At 38.5% G+C, this 21,604-nt stretch overlaps 1 protein-coding gene across 1 annotated transcript in view; it reads left to right on the top strand.

The window, feature by feature from the left end:
* Positions 1-21,604, top strand: part of cfap74 (cilia and flagella associated protein 74) — a 150,021-nt gene that overhangs the window by 80,631 nt on the left and 47,786 nt on the right. The gene's annotated exons all lie outside the window — the stretch shown is intronic.

Here is a 21,604-nt window from a genome sequence, read left to right as displayed (position 1 = left end):
GGGAGTACATAGATCCTGTGCTCTGAGCCGGAGCAGAATCACATCGCAGCATTCACAATCAAAACAAATGCAGCCCCTACTCAGATGACCTTGACACATAGCTGAAAGTGGAGCAAAAAAAATCAGGATTCATGCTATTTGCTAACTGAATTTTCTTTATTTCCCCAGGCGCAATGAAAATGAATCAAAATTATGATTATTATTATTATTGTTGTTGTATGATAATAATAATAATAATAATAATAATAAGAATTATAGTAGTAGAAGAGACGTAGTAGTTTAGCTTTACCTTTTTGTAAACGTGTCTGCTAAATTCTCATGAGAGCATTGCCATAGTCCTACATTTGCCCAGGTCACATGATGTCACAGTCCTGCCTTCTGTCGGCGGACCATCTTGAGTTTGGTGCTACGCTCCAGGGCAGATTATTTTTTATTCATTATTTAATTTTCTGCAGCTTCTCTATCACTTCCTTCACTGGCAGTGTTTTGAATCGCTGACCCTGATGGAACAATGAGAGCATAAGTAATCAATTTAAGAACGCTGCACTCGGTAATTTGAAATATTTATTAGCTGTGAAAGAGAATCCAAAAAGTATTTTTTTTCTGTGATTGTCTCCCTGTTGATTTTTGTTGTTTTTACTTACTCTTTTACTTTACTCTTATAAAATGTCTGCGTTTGATACATTTACTGCAATAATTTTGAGAATCTCAGTAGGTGTTTTAATGGTATGAACATGGTTTAAATAATTAAACCAATTTTAATATAACTCTACTATAACATAAGGGTACCTAATGAGGGCGCTATTAACGATACAAACAATTCAAGGAATGGTGTGCAGCTGTTTAATTATATGGCCAAAGACTCGCAAGGCTTGGAAAAAAAAAACATCCGACTGAAAGTTGTCGCTCGAATTTGAGTTTCTATTCAAATGATTGTCCTGTCTTTTGCACAGAGGGCTTGCATTTATTTGGAGTGATTTTGGTTTTGTCTTTGGTGCTTTAAAAATCTGAAAATCTGTATCAGTTGGGCAGGGAAGTTTCTGTGTTGCGTTTGGTCTCCTCCCATACTGGTTACAGAAGCACACTGTGTTATGTTGTCACTTTGGGTGTTTTCATTCCTTTAAATGCGACAGCAGTTACAAAACTTTTTTGCCATTGTCACGGTATTATTAGAACCAAAAGAAAAGACCAACAAACAATCTGAAGTATCAAAGTAGTTCACATTTTGGATGCTCAAAGCTCTCCCCCAAAAATGCTCCATGCAAGGTGCCTCAAGCTGCTGAATAAAAGATGCAGCGCAGCCAGTGGCAAACAATGTTTTGCCGGCCCAAGGCAAATGTACACGAGGCTCTCCATATGCTTGACGACGCTCCCGCCCCCCAAAACTATCAGCCCGTCTGTTATTGCAGGAGTCTCTGCTGTGTTTCACCATTTCATCACATCTGCTTTCTGGGGTAGCAAACGGAATACGTTCTCAGTTAAGGGGCAGAAGGAGAATCTCTCCCAACGGTAATGTACGCTACCGTTTACCCTTCGCTGACTGGGCAAAGTGCTTTTTGTCACCAATGCAGAAGACAATTTGCTATGATCATTATGAGCAGCAGCAACTCTCTGGACTAAGGTGTTAAAGGAAGCATATTGCACTTTTTTTGCAGTTTAAAAAACAGTTCCCAGGTGTGCTAATAACATACGAAGGATTGCTTTTTGTCCAAACACCACCAGACCTAAAAATCACAGCACACTAAAGTGAGCCAACACAAAGACACCCTAAAATGATCATTTGGATTTTCATTCATGGAGTCAGAATGAATTACAGCTGGTGAACCACTTTAATTTTAAATAAAAGCATGAATGTCAAATAGAAAAAAATATATATTTAAAAAAGGAATGTGCACTTTAACTACGACAATACATTTTTGTAGAATAACATAAATTGAAGCAAATTTAGCCACATTATAGTCTTAAAAAAAAAAACTTGTTTTTCACTTGGGAAACATCACCAACTATTTGCGATGACTGTCTTTTAGCTTCTCGACATTAATGTCTAAAAATGGGCACGGAGTACAATTTTTCCTTATTTGTGTTCAAACTCATGAATACAGATTTCTCAAGCAAGTTTGACATTGTGTTGCAGCTTGCTGGATTTTTTTGCCCCCCATCACATCAAATTTAGCTCAAACTCAAAATGTAATGACCAAAGGGATGGCACTTGCTCTCGGAAATTGTTCATGTATTACGTTTTAATATCAGGTTGTCAGACAAAATATGTTGTCATGAATCATTGTTTAAGGGCAATTTTGAATGAATAATTGATCATCTCGGGCTTCAATTCACGAAAAGGTGATGTGATACATCACTCTGAACAAGCTGAATAGAAAATGCTAAATATATAAGGAATGGTTCTGCAAAGCACACAAGAAGTCAAATCGATAACTATCAGAAACAAAACAATCCTAATTTGACACCTAGTACAATTTCATTGATATCTACCTCCTCCTGATGTCTAGTGTGGATAAATAATGCATTTTTAACTGAGATCTTTAGGAGGAAAAATATATCTGTTTTGGTCTTTGGAGCAAAGCAGAAAAGTTTTGACTGGAACAAGCAATACATTGTCACGCTCCTTCCCTTAAAGAGATATTCAACTGCCAATTGCTTCTACTGCTACATCATCAGTGTGTGAAAGAGCCTCTTCCTTTCAAATCGAAGCTATGTATTCCATCATTGTGTTCGTGAGGTGTTTGAGGTGTAAAAGTAGGTTTGGTCTTCGTCGGGTTATGTCGAGTTCACACTTTCCAATTTCTGTTGTGTCGAAAAGTGGTGCAATTACTCCGCTACTATGGTTCATTGTCATACGCTCAGTGCGAACACATTACATCCAAAACCGTCATACGCTACAAATTTAACAACCCTCGCTTCATGTCCTTGGAATTAACCTGCAAAAAAAATGGCAAATGTGATGACAGCCCCCAAAAAATCTCTTAGTCTCAGCCCTCCAGCAGTATTTTGTGGTCACCAAAGAATATATACGTATTTATATTTTTTAATCACAATAGTTTTGAAGTGTTTATGTTAGTTGAACGAACATAAGAACTTCCGAACGCCTACGTTCAAAAACCAAAGGAGCAAACTTTCAGTTGCTCTCCTTCAAAATTAAAAAGGCACAACGCGTGTACAAGTCAAGAGTGCGGGTGTAGACGTGCTTTGTTGCTTTCACTAGACAGCAGCTCCTTGTTTGCTTCATGACAACTTTCCCCACTTAATTGGTCACAGTTCACCTTTCGTTCGACAGAGCTGCTCCCATCTGCTCACTTTCTTGTTTTGCAACAAACCTTTCTTTTCAATTCATACACTCGTGTAAAGGTCAGGCGCCATTAGAAAGTTTGGGTAACGTTTTGTGATTGAAACATTAGTAAATGAATGAAGAACACCAAGAGCGCACAGACCTCAGCCACAGCGGGAAAATCTGTCACCTGCCAGAAGTCCATACAGCTTTTATTACATTTTGATCACTTTGTTACAGAAGAGATGAGCATATATTTGAAGCTATCAAACCCCCCTTCATGACTAAAAAAAATCTTCCTGAGCCAATGAGATTTGAAGCTGTTAAATCGGGTGCATAGGATTGATTGAATCTGTTCCAAAACCCCATGCAACTAATTAAGAAAAAAAAAATTAACGATTGCCCATGGACATATATACGTATATATATACACACACATATATATATATATATATATATATATATATATATATATATATATATATATATATATATATATATATATATATATATATATATATATATATATATATTAATATGTGTGTGTGTGTCCAGTATACACACACTTTCTCAGATGCTTAATGTATCACATCCAGAGACAATTATTTTATAAATTATATCTTTGTTTGAGCTTTCGCCCTATGGTCAACAACCCCGTGGCTGGCCAAACAATGCGCCCTGCTTTGTTTGATAATGTGGCAGACATTCACTCAATGCGCGTCCATCCATGCCGTTCCCTTCACTTTTTTCCATTTAGTTGTGTAAATGAGGCGACAATCCAGCTCCTTAGTTGTCGACTTCATGCGGAGTGCAGTAGGCATTGCCTGATTGTTGCGAAATCTTTTTGGAGGCGAGCAATGCGCATTGTGGGAGTTACAAACAGAAGCAATCATGGCTGAGGCAGGCTGGGATTTTGTTGCCTTTTTATTTCCAGGCCTACAAAAGAGAAGAACAGTTAAAGAGCAGGCAAATTGGAGGAGAGAATGGCACATCAGGGCTCACAATACCCAAAGATACCATACACTCTGTCGCACTCACAGGATGCAGGGCCCCTTTGGGTGTACTTTTGTGAACGCTCAAGATGTGTCAACGCTATGATCCAGTCAGGGCTATTTTGATTTGCATCATATGATCATCGCATGATTGTCCCTGAGCCTAAACAGTAAGCTCATGATAGTTTGTTGCTGCCTTCAAAAATGACTCTGGATTCCTTTGGTAACATGTTTACTGCTTTCCCTTCAAATAAAGCATATCGTGATTTCACATGATGATAGTGATTTATACAGCCAAAATACACAATTTTAGGGGTCTTCTTTGCCCACTTGCCACCATTTATGAACCACTTAATATAGTTTTGTGGTTTAGTAAATTTTGCTTGTGCTACTCACAAGTTTGCACTTCTTGATGGAAACTACTCCGTTTTAAAGTGAGCAAAAGACTAGCAATATGGGCTTGACAGATGTGTTTTATGGCTGCGTCCCATATTCAAGCAATAAATAGCACTGAATGTCTACTCCGTTCATCTTCAGTGGTGGAAAGCAAAAAAGTACAACAAAACAAATTTCTCTTCACTGTACTAAACTAGATTTTTCATTTTGCTGTACTTAATTTGAATTATTTATATTTTGGATAACTTTGCATTTATTTTTCATGGAAATCATATATGTGTAGTTTTGGCTCCTTGTCAAAATAGGGCTGTCTCTTTTTCAAAAACAAAAACACCACAGTTGAGATCTAATTGACAGGAAAAAAGCAGGAGAAAAGCAGAAAAACAGCGACCGCAGCAACGCACCGTAGGGACGTTAACTAGGAAACAATAATGACAATCACCCAACAGAGAAGCAAGATATATTATGTTGTCGGATCCAAAAATGACTTGTGAATGCATTCTCTTGGGACAGACAAACAACCACTAGTTCTGTATTTCAAAGATTAGCAAATTTGAAACAGAAAACGTGGCAGAAAAGCCCATTTTTGGAGCAATGGGGCAAACAGACCTCTTTGTTCCTGTGGCGAGTGACATGAATATAATGTGTTTTGTTGACGGTAGAAAGTAACAAGCATCTGTTTACGTCATGACGTCCATGTGTTTCATTTAATTAGGATATTGACGATATACGTTCAGGCATGTAAACGAGATATTACCAATGTTTTCAAAACGGGAATTTTGACCTTAACCTGAATATAATCGGAGTCAGTGTGACGTGGTTTGACCACTGAAGTTATAAAAGTGATAAGCCATTTACCAGAATTGTAATTGTTGGGTGAGCATGACAGTTTGATTGTTAATTGCAGAGTCCAATGTTGATTCGCATACCCTCCCAAACACCTGTAACTGTACCGGGTTAAGAGCCGTATTTGCATTGCAAAGCTGTGTAAACTTAATTTTGGAAAAAAATACTTCATGCAGATAATATTATTATGTTACATTCAGATTAGACAAAAAAAGTCAAACATTCTCTGTGCTTTGTGCTTTTTGTCCATACATTGTGCACATTTTGTATACTAAACATGAGTAATGAGAAGGCAAACGCAGTTATCAGGCTTCACGCCAAAGCTTTTCAGTGAGGCGTCACGGCAAATTCATGCAAGTCAGTGGGGATGTGCTACTTCTCTGCTTGAGTGTGAATTCATGAAAAGCTTGACCGGGCTCTTCCACTCCTCAAGTGGCCAAGTGCGCTACCGGAGCACCTGAAGATTAATGTGGTTATAAAACCAGTTGGCCGACTTTTAAGCGTTTCACTAGATCATCTAGCGAGAGCGCGGTCATGTGCACCAGAGCAAGGCACGAGCTGGGAGAAGAGCACGGGAAACAAATCAAACACCTAACTCGGGTCTGCGCCCACCTTATCTGTCAGCTGGAAGACTTTATTTGTCTCCGGAGGGCTTTGCTAGTCAACGATAGCATGTCGACAACATTAAGAATGCGCTGCTTCTGATTTTATATTCGACATTTACTGCCCCATAAAGCAAAACTTTCAATTTATAGATGATTGGTAAGGTGGAAAACTCATTTTCAAATGGCTCAATGATCTCACTTGCAGCTCTTATTAAACCAACAAAGGGCAAGAGCTCAAGAAAAAATATATTGTCGTGTTTTATTGAATCATTCTATCAATCCATCACTTTGAAACATGTTTTTAATAAAGTGAAGTAGCAGAGTATTGTGTATATAAACATTAAAAGAGAATGTGAAGGAAACAAATTTAGAATTTGTGTGTTCAATGTTTGCCTTTACTGTGCGTTTGGTCTTGTTGCTGCATATGGGGTTTTTGAGGGAGTCATTGTAGCTGGAGAAAACCCAGGCGGGCAGAGGGAGAAGCCAACCATTAGCTCACCATGCTGCCCTAGTTGAATTCCAACATGGGGAAATAATAAGAGAATGGAGATCATTTGGCAGACATATTCCGAGGCACATGATGGCACTCTTCATCGTTCCCCAGCAGAATCCTGGAGGGTGATGTCAAGCCGTCAGGCAAATTGTATTTACGCGGACTGACTCCCTTATTGCACTGTATAAGCCTCTGGCAGTCTCTTCATCCTACTCCCCTTCCTTCCTGACATGTTCGAGCTTTGGTTAATATTGCATTATAGTAAAAATATTTCTATTGAATCTAATTAGGATACAGGTGGTAGCCCTGTGACAGACATAGTGTCTAAGTTTTTCAGGCTGTGTGTGTGCGTGCATGTGTGTGTGCATACGTGCGTACATGTGCGTGGGTCTGTGTGTGTGTGTGTGTGTGTGTGTGAGAGAGTTCTATTACTTTTAAAGTGCGTTTATTTCAAAATATACTATACTGTTACCACTGGGACAGTACAGTGGTCAACTGGTTAGCACATCACCTTACAGAGCAGAGATTGTGGATTCAGATCCGGGCTTTGGTCTTGCCTGTGTGGGTTTCCTCCAGGTACTGTGGTTTCCTTCCACATTCCAAAGACATGCATGGTAGACTGATTGACCAATCCATTGTGCCTGTGATTTCTCTGCAGTTCAGATGATGGATGGACAGATGAACAATGTTTTTTGTTTGGTTGGTTTTGATTTGGACTTTGGTTTATTTTTATTTTTGTAGGTTTTGTTTTCCTGGGGTTCTTTGTATATCTCATTAGATCATTGTTTCAACCTGTTCTCGTTAGCCCCGCCCCTTGAGTCTTCGAATCAGCTCTCTCCGCCATTTGTTTTGTCTAGGTGTTCCTTGTTATCTCATCAGTTTCTTTGTATTTAGTTCCCTCCTTTCTCTTTAGTCTTTGTTGGATCATTGTCCATTGTCATCCGTCCTATGCGCTTTGTCCTATCTCATGCAATGCCATGCATTTTGTTTTTGTGCTCCCCAAATCACGTTCAGGTCTTTTTTGTTGGTATTTGTTTGTTACTCTTTCATTTCTTCAGAAACGTTTTGACCAGTAGTGCCTTATTTGCTATGAAATATTTCTTGACTGAGCCACATCCCCGCATCCTTGCTTCCCGACACTTCGATCCTCTATTCCCGTTGCATGATGGATGGACAGTAAACAGTACATTTTATTGTTTCAATATGCTGCCTAGTTTAATTATGTTCTTGGGATTGGAAAATAAAAACTGAAAGAAAATATAGAAATAAGGTTGTTCAGTCACCTCGCATATGACATATCTACCTCTACGTTTAGGTTACATATGCTGAACACTATGGCACCACGCTGACCATTGTACAGTAATACCACTTTAAATGATATTAACAGCAAAGAGAAATGTTGCACCAATAAATCTAGGTTGAACTATTAGCATTTTAAATGAAGAATCCGTGCCCTGTGGTTGACTGGCAGCCAGTTCAACGTGAAGTTCGCATTTTGCAAGGAGTCGGTTGAGATAAGCTCCATCTACCCGTGGGTCTGACAGGATAACTGATGCAGAGTAGATTGCAAAGATGAATCACTTAAGTCCTATGCTTGGATACATTTTTCTCTGTCCCAAAAACTGGACAAGAAAAACAAACAACTTGTGTCACAAGTTCAAAATTTTCCACGGCTTTCTACAATTTTGATTCAGTTTGAATAGCCCATTACAGGGGCTAATAAAGCAGTAGGTAACAAATTGTTGAACCCTGTATCAACACCCGCTGCCGTGCATGAACTGATTCAGTAAATATTAGACAACGCATACGAGCTTGAGTCATTCTTTAAGCAAAAACACAATAACATTAAATTCGAAGGACAGCAGGCGTGCGGCATCCAATTAGTAGAAGCAACATGAAGCGCGAGCGACTGCGGAATACTAAATGTCCAAAAGACTCAATGGAGGCTAACTGCAGTCTCTGAGAGATATATTACTATTGAGAAATTTTACATATTCTGTGTCGAAAACGCTTGCATGCTGTGGTTTTGTTTGAAGTAATAAGGATTTCTAGTCCCCCAAGAACTTGAGCTTGAAAGGTTAAGGTTACTGGTGACTTAACAGTGTACAGCAACATAATAATAAAAGACTTAATTATTTTTGATGGTTAAGGTGCTCAATGAGGTTTAATTTGCAGTGCTTGAGAATGTTCACACATATTAGATTGTGAATTTCGGCAACAATGTCCTGCAGCATCATAATGTTGATATATTCCGACCAATACTTAATGGAAACTTTCATTGATTGGAAAATTGTTTTGTTGTTGTTGATTTCAAAGTTTGCATTGTAAGCTGCTTTCTGTTTCCTCAATTACGCACCACTCGCAAGTCTGTCACCTTAAATTTACCTCTTGATAAGACTTATACTCAAAGTTTCCTAAGGCTTTCTCCTAGAAATCTCAGTTCAACACAGTATTAAATATTTCTCTTATGTTGGTCTTATAAGTTTGCAAAAACAATTGCACAACAAAATTGTTATACTGCTGATCCCTCTTCGACTCCTTTTGACTGTCTCTATCTCTATCCTCGTGCGAGGTACTGATTGAAAGTCTGACTGCCAGCAGTGTCGGTGAGTTTGCACCATCCTTTTATAGCCTCAATTATATTGATGCGTCTCCCCATCTTTTTCTTTCAATCCCCAAAGCGTTAAGTAGGCGAATACAATTATTTGTTGAGAAACAAGGGATCATCAAAAAAGGATTCTGTCTGGATTAAGTAATCTTTTAGCTGTGAGGCACATACGACAGCATATCATGTCATGGAAAGATTCACATTGTAAGCTCAAGCTGCATATAGGTACACTATGTTGTCAGTGTATAGAAAGCTAATGACAGACTAGTGCAGGCTAAGCCTCTTTGCTTGTTATCCAAAGCCAATAATTTGTTGGAACATAGTTTGTCATGTCTGCATATGCAGTACATAAGAGTCATGCGGGCCAGATGTGACAGTGGTTGTCTGTGTAGAGACCTGAAACAGTGAGAGATAGAAGGTGAAGCCCACTACGAGTACTCTGCATTTTTGCATATTACTGCTGGCAAATATCTGCAGGGAGTCTGCCTTCAAAGCATTGTTTTCCAGCACACACCTGCATCAAAGTGTGTCTGTCAATTTGGATTTGAATGTCATGATTTCAGCGCAGAATCATCATAGCAACTTTGTGCACTCCCTCCATGCGTTGTCACGTTAAAGAAATACAAGCATAGATCACAAGGGCTCTCCAGTCCATTAGTCGTCATTTTGTTTCCGGTGAGCTTTGATGCTTGTCTACAGCTCTGGATGAGCAAAGGGCATCCATAGTGGTAGCACACAATAGGAATGAAAATCAGGTTTTGAGTATGGCATGAAAAATAATTGCTCATATTCAGGTAAAGCACGGCACACCCATGAAGCAAGGCCAGCTCTGAGCATTTTCCTCCCATTTCAATCAAAGTCAGAATAAGCTCAATTCTTAGATATCTGTGGACGATTCTGAGCGATCTGATGGCGTGGGCTCTACTAAGATTGTTTTCCTTTGTTTTCCTCTATGATTAGTTACATTTGGCCATGATAATTGAGTGTTAAACATTTAGTCTGTGCTGTGAAATTGTTGAGGAAACTGAGCTACTTTATAATGGAGTGTATCGATACAACTGACTGAATCCATAGTCTAAGGATCCTTCGACTATGGATTCAGTCAGTTGATAGTTTGCTGAGTTTGCTAAAATTATCAAGTAAATACAATCTAGTGATTGCTTTTTAATTTACACAAAAGGGACGATACTTCTTCCAAGTTCCGTATTTGAAGTTGTCATGACTTAATTGACCTGTTACGTTATTGCTTTGTTCTGTTTTGTTTTTACAAAATGGTGTAGCATAGTTGAACATGTGACGTGTAAGTATGCCTCACCGATATGGGTACTGGGATTGAATCTTTCTTTCTGTATACATATATATTCATATACACATATATAAACAGTGACCCCTGAACTTATTGTAATGCTTAAGTTGTTTAATTCTTATGAATCTTGGTGACACCAAGGGCTATATGGTACAATAACAAATATCTTAATTTGTAAAATATGTTTATTCCCTGAATGGAGTCTGTTCGCCTAGCTACTAACCCACTTCCTGAAATAGATCAGCTCTATTCACTCTCTGAAGTGTTCCAAAGAGAGAAAAAAGCCCTTCTGGCTTCCCATGTCCTACATAATGTAATTATTGAAACCAAAACAAGAAAAAGACACCAAACTTTACATCATCATCACCATCCCAATCACTTCTGTCATCGTCAGCCAAGCAATCAATAATCCAAATAGAGCTGTCAAGCTGTCAATGTACAAAAATGCATTGAAGTGTACAACTGTAATGGTAGAAGACAGTGATATCTGTTTTTATCCATTGTGTTCATCTTCAGCAGGCACATTAACCCAAACAGAACTAATGATGCCTTTTCCTGTATTTCTGAGCTCTGCTCAGGATGGCAGATCAACTTCAACTGTGCTGAGTAACCTTTCTCACGCAACATAGTGCACTTGCTCTCATTGTTTTTTGCGTAGAGGCGGCACTTCATCGCCAAGCGTCTGAAATATATATTATATATCTAATTGATTGGTAATGATCATTTGATTAAGATAAAATAGTTGAAAATAGTTGAAAAATAACATAGCATAAAAATAACATTGAGATAATACCAAGTGTAAATAAAGATTATTTCAATCCCAGGTTGGTTTCACAGTCAAACACACAGGTACAACCTAATAACTTTCCCTCTACAAGATGATTATACCCCAAACTGCTCTTTAATACGCCAATCTGGCTGTGAATACTTGTGGAACAGATGTTGCCGTGAGGAAGCTCATCCAACGCACTATGGGCCAAATATTCTCTCAGGAAATATTACAAGAAAACATAGCGAGTCAATTTAAGTGTGGCTGCACTTTTTGTTGGATTCTGCTGCTTCCTTCAACCCCAAAAGAGCTGTGTTAGCTTTTGACACTTTGAACCTTCTGAATTAAAGCAGATGAACGAAGGAGAACAAAAAAAGGGGGTGGATTAGGGTAAGACCTTCACAACCAGCAGGTAAGAAGGGACAGGTGCCCATCTTACTTCCAGGTTTGCAAAAGAGCCACCAAAAAAACTCCCATTTTAGAAGAACTTAGCTCACCATTGTACCAATGATATGTAGATGCATGTCATTATGATAAAGAGCTTTTAAGACATTTCTTTTCACCATATAGCTGAATGTTACATAAATAGGCTTTTAAGACAATGGCAAACTACAGATGTGTTTTGTTGAGAAACTCATCATTTTCTTCTCACACTGATCCACATGCTCTTGACTTTATTTAAAAAAAGAATCAAATTTATTGTTTCATGTTACATTGAGGGTTCCATTATCAAATTGGCAAGACAAATTCTCATGACTTCTGTAACGTGATCGTGTCCGTTGCGTCCTCCGATTAGATTGCTTTGTGAGACAGATATGTTTTCGCTAGCATTGGTAGACTACGGCTCTGCCAGAAAATTTTCACCGATACGAAGCATTCGCGTGCATCCCGCTGGTGTTGTGGCTATTGCACAACAGTAGTTTGTGCACATGCATCATAGCATATGCTCCTCAATTTAGACCAGGGGTGTCAAACTCATTTTTTTTCACGGGCCGCATTGTAGTCATAGCTTCTTTCGGAGGGCCATTATGACTGTCAACCCAAATAAATGTATGAGCACCTCATATTAAATACAGTAAAAGCTACAAAACAAACTGACAAATAACTCGTTTTCAAATCAGACGAGTAAAACTTGGTCAAATATTTAAAAAATATATATCTATTATTAAAAGTGAAGACAATTTGCAATTCTAGTAATGACACATGAATTTGATGCACAATTTGTCTTCGTTGCCCACATACTAAAATGATGTGGCGGGCCATATGTGGCACCTGGGCCTTGAGTTTGACACCTGTGATTTAGACTCCACGCCAGTATTGAATTCCAAATGCAGGAAGGGTACTGAAGCCGGTCAAAGAGGGAACGATAATGGCTCGAGGTGAAAGAACAGCTTTTCATGTCTTATCTTACGTATATTGCAGCATGTCGCTAGTACAGCTCATTGGCTCGGCCATTAACAGGCCCCTCACTTTCCATCTGTGTTGTGTTCATTGATCATATCAGCCCGCTCGGTCACACTTGTGCCATTACAGAAGGGGTTCACTCCTTAAGTCATTACATCATGGATTAGTTTTTTGTTTCATTGTACAACCGTGACTTGAGATACGAGATTTATTCATTCACACCATACATGTAACCCAAAAAACTCATAGATCAAATTATAGTTCCTTGTCGAAATGAAAGGAAATAGCATTAATCTGTTCAAGCATCCGAAAAAAAATACATGCATGTTCTTCTGTTTCATTTTATTTTACTGTTGTTTGCCTGACCAATGACTAATCCAGAATAGTCTAAAAACACCAGGGAATGGTAGTAGTTACAATATCTTACTCACAGTTCTACGCTCCAGCCTTCCCATTTGGATTTTGCATGTGCATGTTCTTCCACTCACATTCCAACATCTTACATGTTAAGTGAACTAGAGACTCCATCTTACCAGTGATCCTAATAGGTACAAGGGGTAGAGCTAATGCATTGATATTATCACCATTCAAGAGTCTACAGTATCTCAGATGGATTAGGCTTGTAGTTTACCTTTGACCCTAACGAATACAAGCATTGATGAAAATGGATGTATATTGTAATCAAAGTAAAGTAACTGCCTAATGATGAGTCCAATTATGCAAAGTAATCAATATTGTAACACAATCATGTCTATTAAGTCAAGAAAGGCCAGCCAGGGGATAAGCAGAGTGACAAATCTCTACAAATCTCTCTACAAAGCTGTTATCCTGCAACAGAATAGTCTCTAACAGGTGTTTCCAGATGTGTTTGCTCTTGTTGTTTCTCTTATGAGCCAAAGCTGTGAAGCAGAAAGTCCTGTCAGACTGGCATTGTTATGCTGAGCCAGAAGTCAGTCAGAAAGAGACTAAATCCCTGGGACTAGTATGGAACAATCTTCCAGAGACACTGAAATTGAAGAAGAAGCACACTGAGGGGGATCTGAGCCATTTTAAAAATACACAATGGACATACTGAATAAAACAAGAAACAACCCAAGGCTTTTGCATCCTCACACTATGGGGTTGTCCAAGTCCTCTTTTTTTGCCAACTGGACAATGACACCTGCCAGGCAGCTAAATGTAGGTGCAGTGGTGAGGAACACAGCTTCACCCACCGGCCATTTTTTTTTTTTTTTTTACCTTAAATTGTATGGTTTTATTTAATTGTAGTGCGAAAAATGCGACAAAGTCATTAATTGATTATTTATTGCTGATTGGCTTGTTTCGACACGGAATATGATTTATTTGGCACTTGCAGAGTAGCAGTTTGAGCTACACAGTTGACTTGCTAGCTCTGAGGACCAAAGAAAGGATAACTATCAGCATCTCTGCTGAGTACAATGGATTGTGTTTATATATTGATAGTAAACTACTCTGACTTATATTGTAGCGTGACGGTTTGGAATTGTGTGAAAGAAGAAAAAGCGTTAACTGTGCTTCATACTTTAGTTGTGATATTCATTCATTCCAAATATGCCAAATGCCTCTCTCACTCACAATTGTATTGCAATTTGGTAAATTATTTTCTAAAACTGTGACATGTGACCATAATGGAGAAATGGTGTTTCCATTGAAGGCTCAACGGAATGAGGTTCCAATAGTAAGTACAGAAAACTACAAAAACTTCATTTGGTGAAAACCCCTATCGGACCATGTGTTATTCAGTTTTTTGGAACGCTTATTCAATAACATTGCTTGCCCATTTGGCTCAACAAGGCTGTGGGCTTCTGCTGGTTAAAAAAATTGTGAGCTGCCAACACTTTTTGAACAGGACAGAATTGGGACATGGCCATCTCACTGCAAAGCCATCAGCAGGCATATGGTTCAAACAATACTTGAGCTAATTTCACATATGTGTTTATTCAGAGCAGTCTCTTCACTGTCCTTATTAAGCGATCGCGTCAGACGGCTGACTGTGTTTCCTCTTTAGGACTGGTCTTCCGACATGGCCTGGGCTCCATGACCACAGGCCCTGTTGTAAATTGGAAATGAATGACATGGCAGCTCTCCCAGCTCAGAGAAAACTAGTGGATGGCAAAGGAGGCAACCAATTAATATTTCAACAAGAAATCCTCTGTGGCCTGGGATTGACTGCCTCAACTGCTGCTGTTGTGTGCCTTTTCATTGTATAGCCCTATTAACAGAGAAAGTGTCAGTTCTCTCGCAACAGCTGCCATGAGAGAAGGAAGGTGCTTTCCAAATATGTTCATGGCAGGATCTAATTTAGAATTGTGTACAGACATGGAGTTATGATACTAACTTCAAGTGAGTGACACAATTCACGATTTTTTGCTCTCTATATATAGTGACTCCATTCTGATTAAGTATGGAGAAGGGAAAAAACATGCATGATATATAACTTCCTTAGCTATACCCCATCAATGCAAGCCTGATATCAGATTAGTGATTTATCCACTGTCATGAGAGAAGGAAGGTGCTTTCCAAATATGTTCATGGCAGGATCTAATTTTGAATTGTGTACAGACATGGAGTTATGATACTAACTTCAAGTGAGTGACACAATTCTGATTTATTGCTCTCTATATATAGTGACTCCATTCTGATTAAGTATGGAGAAGGGAAAAAACATGCATGATATATAACTTCCTTAGCTATACCCCATCAATGCAAGCCTGACATCAGATTAGTGACTTATCCACTGTCATGTCCCCAAACGACACAAATAATTTCATCACAAACTTCTATTAATCTTTGACTGAAAAAACAGGTCATCGATTATTTTCATGTGTTATTTTTGTATATTGACCTTAAATAAATCTAAATAATAAAAAATAATAGCTGACGGGGGCCAGTGAAGTCAAAAAAAAAAAAAAAGAAAGAAAAATCAGTTTAGAATTCAGTGTTCATTCACAATGTACATTTTAATATGTACTTTTGGAGGCACTCCACCCATCTTAAGATGTTTTTATCTAGTCTAACTACTTTTCACAATTTCTCCAGGTTTTAGCTTCAGTGTAGTTAAGGTAAATGTAACATAGAATATAGCTTATAGCTTACCTCAATACAATTTTCAAGTAGCTTGCCAGCACTGAAAATGTGCCCCACGTCACTAAGCAGCTCTTTGGTGGATCAGACGATAAATGACAGAAGAAACATGACGTAGTATGACGTAGGCAATTGTTGTATATTTCACTCCACATTGTATTATTTTAACAAACGATTGGGTGCTTAAATTCTGTGCAGCCATCCATCCAAAGAAGCAGCGATTAGAAGACAATTAGTACACCCTGAATTGGTTGCCAGTACATATAAATCACTTTAGTAATTCGTTGAAGCCAACCAATGCTTGTTGGTTGTTTTTTGTTGTTTTTTGTTTTTTCCAACAAAAACACAACATTCACTAATCATCGATGTATCCGTTTTCTATAGCGCCTATCCTCATTAGCGTGTGAGCCAATCATAGGGCACATAAAGACAAGCAAGCATTTAATGCTCACGTTCACACCAATGGACAATGTACAGTCTTCAATGAATTGACATGCATTTTGTTGGAATGGAGACAGGATGGGGGGCAAACAGTAAAAAAAGCAAAAAACGGCTAAGAATCAAACCCAGTACACTACAGTAAATTTCAACCATTTGAATTCTTCACATCCGAATATTGCCTATTCAGCTGAGATGCTTCCAGGTCTGTCTTTAATGTATGTTAAAAATATATATTTCTGTATGATATGGGAAAATAAACCACGCTTTCTGGAGGGCTTTATTCATGTATGTAATCAGAAAAGCGCATGGAGAAACACAGAGGAAGCACTTGAAGGCATCATCACTCTCTTCATGTGAACAAACAGATGAGAGCTTGTGAACGTCAATTTTTGTAACTTTTTTTTTTTTTTTTAAACCATGCACACTGGAGTCGCAGGGTTTCAGTTTCCATGCGATCCTCCTCTCACTCTATCTATGTAGGGCAGCCTGTGGATCAGCTGACATCCCCATCCTCCCACATGCCCACACAATCTTGTTAAAGCATGCAGTTAATCTGAAGAGGAAAAGGCTTCTCTTTGCTACCAAGTCGTTCTTTCATCATGCCATTGTGTTTCTTTCATCACGTTGTCACAAAAGATTTCATGTTTGTCCTAAACCCAGGTGTTGGGATGACTTTTCCCTTCATCATTGCTCCCTATGGTGCCCCTTTTCCCCACCGGGAGTGTCATTTGGATCAAGACTTTGCGCGACAGTTCAACATTTTTACTTCAAAACGCACTGGCACAAGTTGCCACTTAAAAAGACACACACAAAAAAGATTGCGAGAGTGTTATGAGTGGCAGAAAAACAAGAAGATCCCCGGCTTGATTACTACAGCTTGGAGGCACACAGTTTGACCTAACTTTGGGTTGTTATACAAAAAAATAAAAACATTTGTTGGGTTTTACAAAAGAATGAATTGTGTTGGGCAAAACCACTTCCTGGGTCGGTCCAATTTTCAACCCAAATTAGGTTGTTTGGAGCTGAAGCCTGAAAAAGGCAAACTACAAATTATTGGCAGACAAGTATAAATAATAAGGGGGGGGGGGCACAGCCCGGTGGACTAATGGTTAGCACATCATCGTCACAGATCTCACGTATGGGGTCTGATTGTCTGCTCTGTCCTTCCTGTTTGGAGTAGAGTCCAAGTCAAGGACAGCAACCTGATGGCATATTTTTACTGTATGGTGCAGGGTTTATAAGTTCAATTAGATCCAAAGCGGCAATTTGAGTAAATACAGCAAGAAACTTAAAGTAACTCGGATTTATCTGAAAATTTAGTCCGAGAAAATATTTTCACTGTTATATTGTTGTGGTTCAGATTGTTGAATGTGAATTTTCACAGTAAGAATGCATGAAAAAAATCTCTGCATGCTAATTAAAGGTTTAGCCGTTGTTTTTGTGGAATAGATTAACAGGAATATTTTCTATTCAAGTTGGTGAATTTGCCGCCACTACATTTGGAAGCCCATTTGTAGTGTTCTTGAGGAAGCCGTTAGAAAACGGTGCTCACTCAATTTTGTTTTGAGGGGGAACATTCACTCATGTTGTCTGCTTCTTTATTTCCTCCTACCTCATTGAGAGAATGGCTTCCTCTACCATTTTGAGGTGAAGTGGAGCAATTTGATACAGAAGGATGCAGGGCAGCAGCCGAGGGGCCGTGTGACGACTGACGACTCACGGCTGCTGCCATTCTTCATACACACCCCGCGGAGGGAAAGAAGACAGGTGTGAGTGCCATCCATAAACGTAGGAGGGCTACATCCAGACCCTCATTTGAAAGGAGCGGCATTGTCTGCTAAGAGGAGGCGGAAGGTTGCGCTGCAACCATTTATCCCCATGCAAGAGTGGCTCAAACACTTATCTGTCCTCGTAGGCTCTTAGCCATCGCCTCCTGCTTTCTTTTATGAGCTGCAGAGGAATTCTTCCAAAGCACATTTCATTCCAACTCTCAAAAAAACAAAAAGAGAGCAAATCATAGCGAACTTGAATACCTCTCCCACATAATCGCAAGTGGGCCTTTTCAGACATCATAAAAATGCATGGAGCACTCAAATGGGCTGATCGGGCTCAGGGGAAATGAGAATCTTTAAAAATGAAGCAGACTTCATTCTCATAGCACTTGTTACTGGGGCGTCTTCAGGCTGTTGATTACAAGAATTCGTTGCCTGAAGGTGCTTAAATCTTTCAGCTGCAGTTGTCACATCACCGGCACTTTCTTATGCTTTGTAGCATCACGGAAGAGGCAGTTCAGGTTCAAACAGCTTTGCTCCCTTGATTCTAACGTCTTGCTTCTGTTATCTTCGGTTGTCTTGGCAACACTGCCATCTCATGGCAATGGAAATAAAAACCTGCGCTCTCCAGCATCTTTCTTGAGCGTGCCACTCAACAGAGCCTAAAGTGCTAATCGGGCTAAATAAACCGATAGATAATAAACCTTGGAGGTCTACACTTGATACATCTAGTTTTTATTATCATCCGTCCAATATGGCATGAAGGTAATGGGATAGTGTAAAGAGTTAGGTCTTAATATAATTGTGAAGAAACTATGTTTGTGGTTGCTCAGCATCTACTATATTATATTATATATTATATCATATATCATATTACCATATCGGCCCAAATATAAAACGGTGTTTTTTGCATTGATATAAGGCTGAAAAGGTGGGGGTCATCTTACATTCGGGGTCTAGACATTATCCCCATTCACAACGCTAGATGGCGCCGGATATCTTTAAAGCGAATGCTGAACTCAACTCCCCAGGCCAAAGCGAACCCCTGTCACGAAGACGAAAAATAAAAATAGCGGTAGCAATTTGCATTATTTTATTGCAATATTTTTCCTTATTCAGATTTGTTTCAAGAATACAGTTACAGTTGGACTTCACTATGATAGTTAATGTAGTTATTGCAGTTTAGTTGTTTTATCACGGTAGATTGGTTTATTTACATTTCAAAAACCATTCATTTACAAATGTGATTGCACTTTAGTTAACATATTTAAATGTTCAGATATTAAGATGTGATGGACCGTTTTTGCATTATTTGAATGAAGCAAAATAACATGCTTTTTCTCTCGAATATATTGTTATAGTCATTTGTTTCAGATGCACTGTAATTATTTTCTGTATAAAAAATTAATTTGGTGTTCAAAAAGTCTTTTTTCAAACGAGTCTTGAAAAAGAAGGGGTCGTCTTATAATCAGGGTCGTCTTATATTCAGGCCAATACGGTATATCATATTATATTATTATAATGATACACTTTTGATACTTCTTGAATATCCAAAGCTGCCACATAAATTCCAACAGAGCCATTGAGAAAATAAACTCCAGAATACCGCATGAAAGAAAGTAATAAAACCATCCTAGAAGAATGGAAATCATTTTTCCCCAGACCCCAATGTGCATTTATTTTTCTATTCAATAACACATTTCCGGCAATTAATCTGCCTGCTTGCTAATGCTGTTGCTAGACCAAATGGTGGAGGGTGGAGGTTCAAGAAAGTACTTTTGAGGTAGCACACCTACCAATGACACATGTATCCCTTTGAAATTGTGGATCCTCTCTAAAAAAATGTTTTTCGTGTGCTCTTGCAACAGCTCCATGACCCAAATGGAGGAGAGGAGAACCATTAGGGAGACCCTAAAAGAGGAGGTTGATTTTGTAATTATTGCATGATTTCAACATTTGCCCAGAATACTTTGGAGGCAGTATATGTCATTGTAAAAAATAAAGAAATAAATAAATCCAAGAGATGTCTTTATAAATGTCAAACACTAAGTATAACGCATTGGTTGCATTTAACAGCTTAAAAAAAATGTCTGTCATAACATTCCTTGGACAGAAACCAATATCAAGATCAACTTGTATTGTGGTCAGAAGAGGAACATAGAAAAGAGAGGAGCAAGTGATCTACATGATCCAAAGCAAACCACATCATGTGTCAAAAACATTAGGGAGGTAGCTTAATATTTAGCACATGGTCTCCTATGCTAAATGAACAGGCTCACTGCTGTGGATACGTGGTGTGACTACTGTTAGTAACATTGTAAATGTCGGTCTGCTCACAGATGTTACGAAAATTATTAGACACTGCAACACAGTAGACTTAAAACTCTGAAGGGCAAGAGTCACGCAATACACAATAGAGAGGTCCATTTTTCCCTCTGAAAGTATCCTCTTTCAGAGGGGCAATTATTCTCATCATAAATGCAAATCCCACTTGACAGTGCACAAAGCCATTTGCATGAGGAGAGAACTTCAAAGTAATACTCGCAAAAGAAGCGGGAGGTCTGAAGAAAGCTTGTGCGTCGAAGAACGTTCAGCTTTTCGATGAGCAGGTGTGGGACACTAAACACTCATCCTTGAGAAGCTTGCATCATGGAGGTTAGCCTCGGTTTATTTTTACTCAAGACAAATCCCCTCGTGACCCCACACACACAAAAAAGTACAGTAAGAAAAATTGCTGGTGAACAGTATTGCCAGTGACCTTAAAAATGTATTAAGTTACTTCACTGATTACTTGGTTCAAAAGTAACTTAATTTTTTATGATTATTTTACTTAAAAAGTAACTGAGTTAGATTACAAGTTAGTTTAATATTTAGACTCTGCTGAACATAATATTACATTACACAATAATTACTTACTACATTCTGCTTAACATAAAATGATTTTGCCACTTAAGTGGATGTGTATTGTTAAATTTAATAACTGGTTTTATAGGAAAATGAAATATCTGACATAAATATTTTAATTTAAAAAAATATTTTTTTTATAAATGTTATTGCGCATGAATGGTCTACTAGTTTTTAAGTAAAACAAATGAAAAGACAGCCTTTCTTTACTGGACTTTACATAAATACATTTTTGGGTTAGAGTTTTTTTTGTACTCGTTCACATCATGTGAACAGACATGAGGCAGCATGTGCGAGAAGAGCGTGCTGTTTATTTAATTCTTGTCCATTCTTTCTCATTGCTAAACTCTAGCAGATGCTCCAATCTGTGGTAGTGAAAGGTGGTGTTCTCTGGAAGGCCGACGTTCTAGCTGACGAATAGTTTAGCATATGGTTTGCAAAAGAAACTGCATAGAACATAATAGTTTTTTCACACATTAGCTAAATATTCGTTTCATGTACGGCTGAGAATGAGACTTTTTCAGTTTTATAGCATTTTGTAAAACAATTAAACTTATGCAAAATGGTCAGCGAATGACAGACTTGCACATGTGAAAGGAAGCAAAGAATTGCAAAATTATATGCAACTGCCTCGCTCATTTAGCCTTGTGCTCAAAAGACTGCCCTTATACATTACGACC

Source organism: Syngnathus floridae, chromosome 2 (genome assembly GCF_059516105.1).
Source record: "Syngnathus floridae isolate MCC-2025c chromosome 2, RoL_Sflo_1.0, whole genome shotgun sequence".
Taxonomy (NCBI): Eukaryota; Metazoa; Chordata; class Actinopteri; order Syngnathiformes; family Syngnathidae; genus Syngnathus; species Syngnathus floridae.
This window is presented reverse-complemented; position numbering and strand designations above follow the sequence as displayed.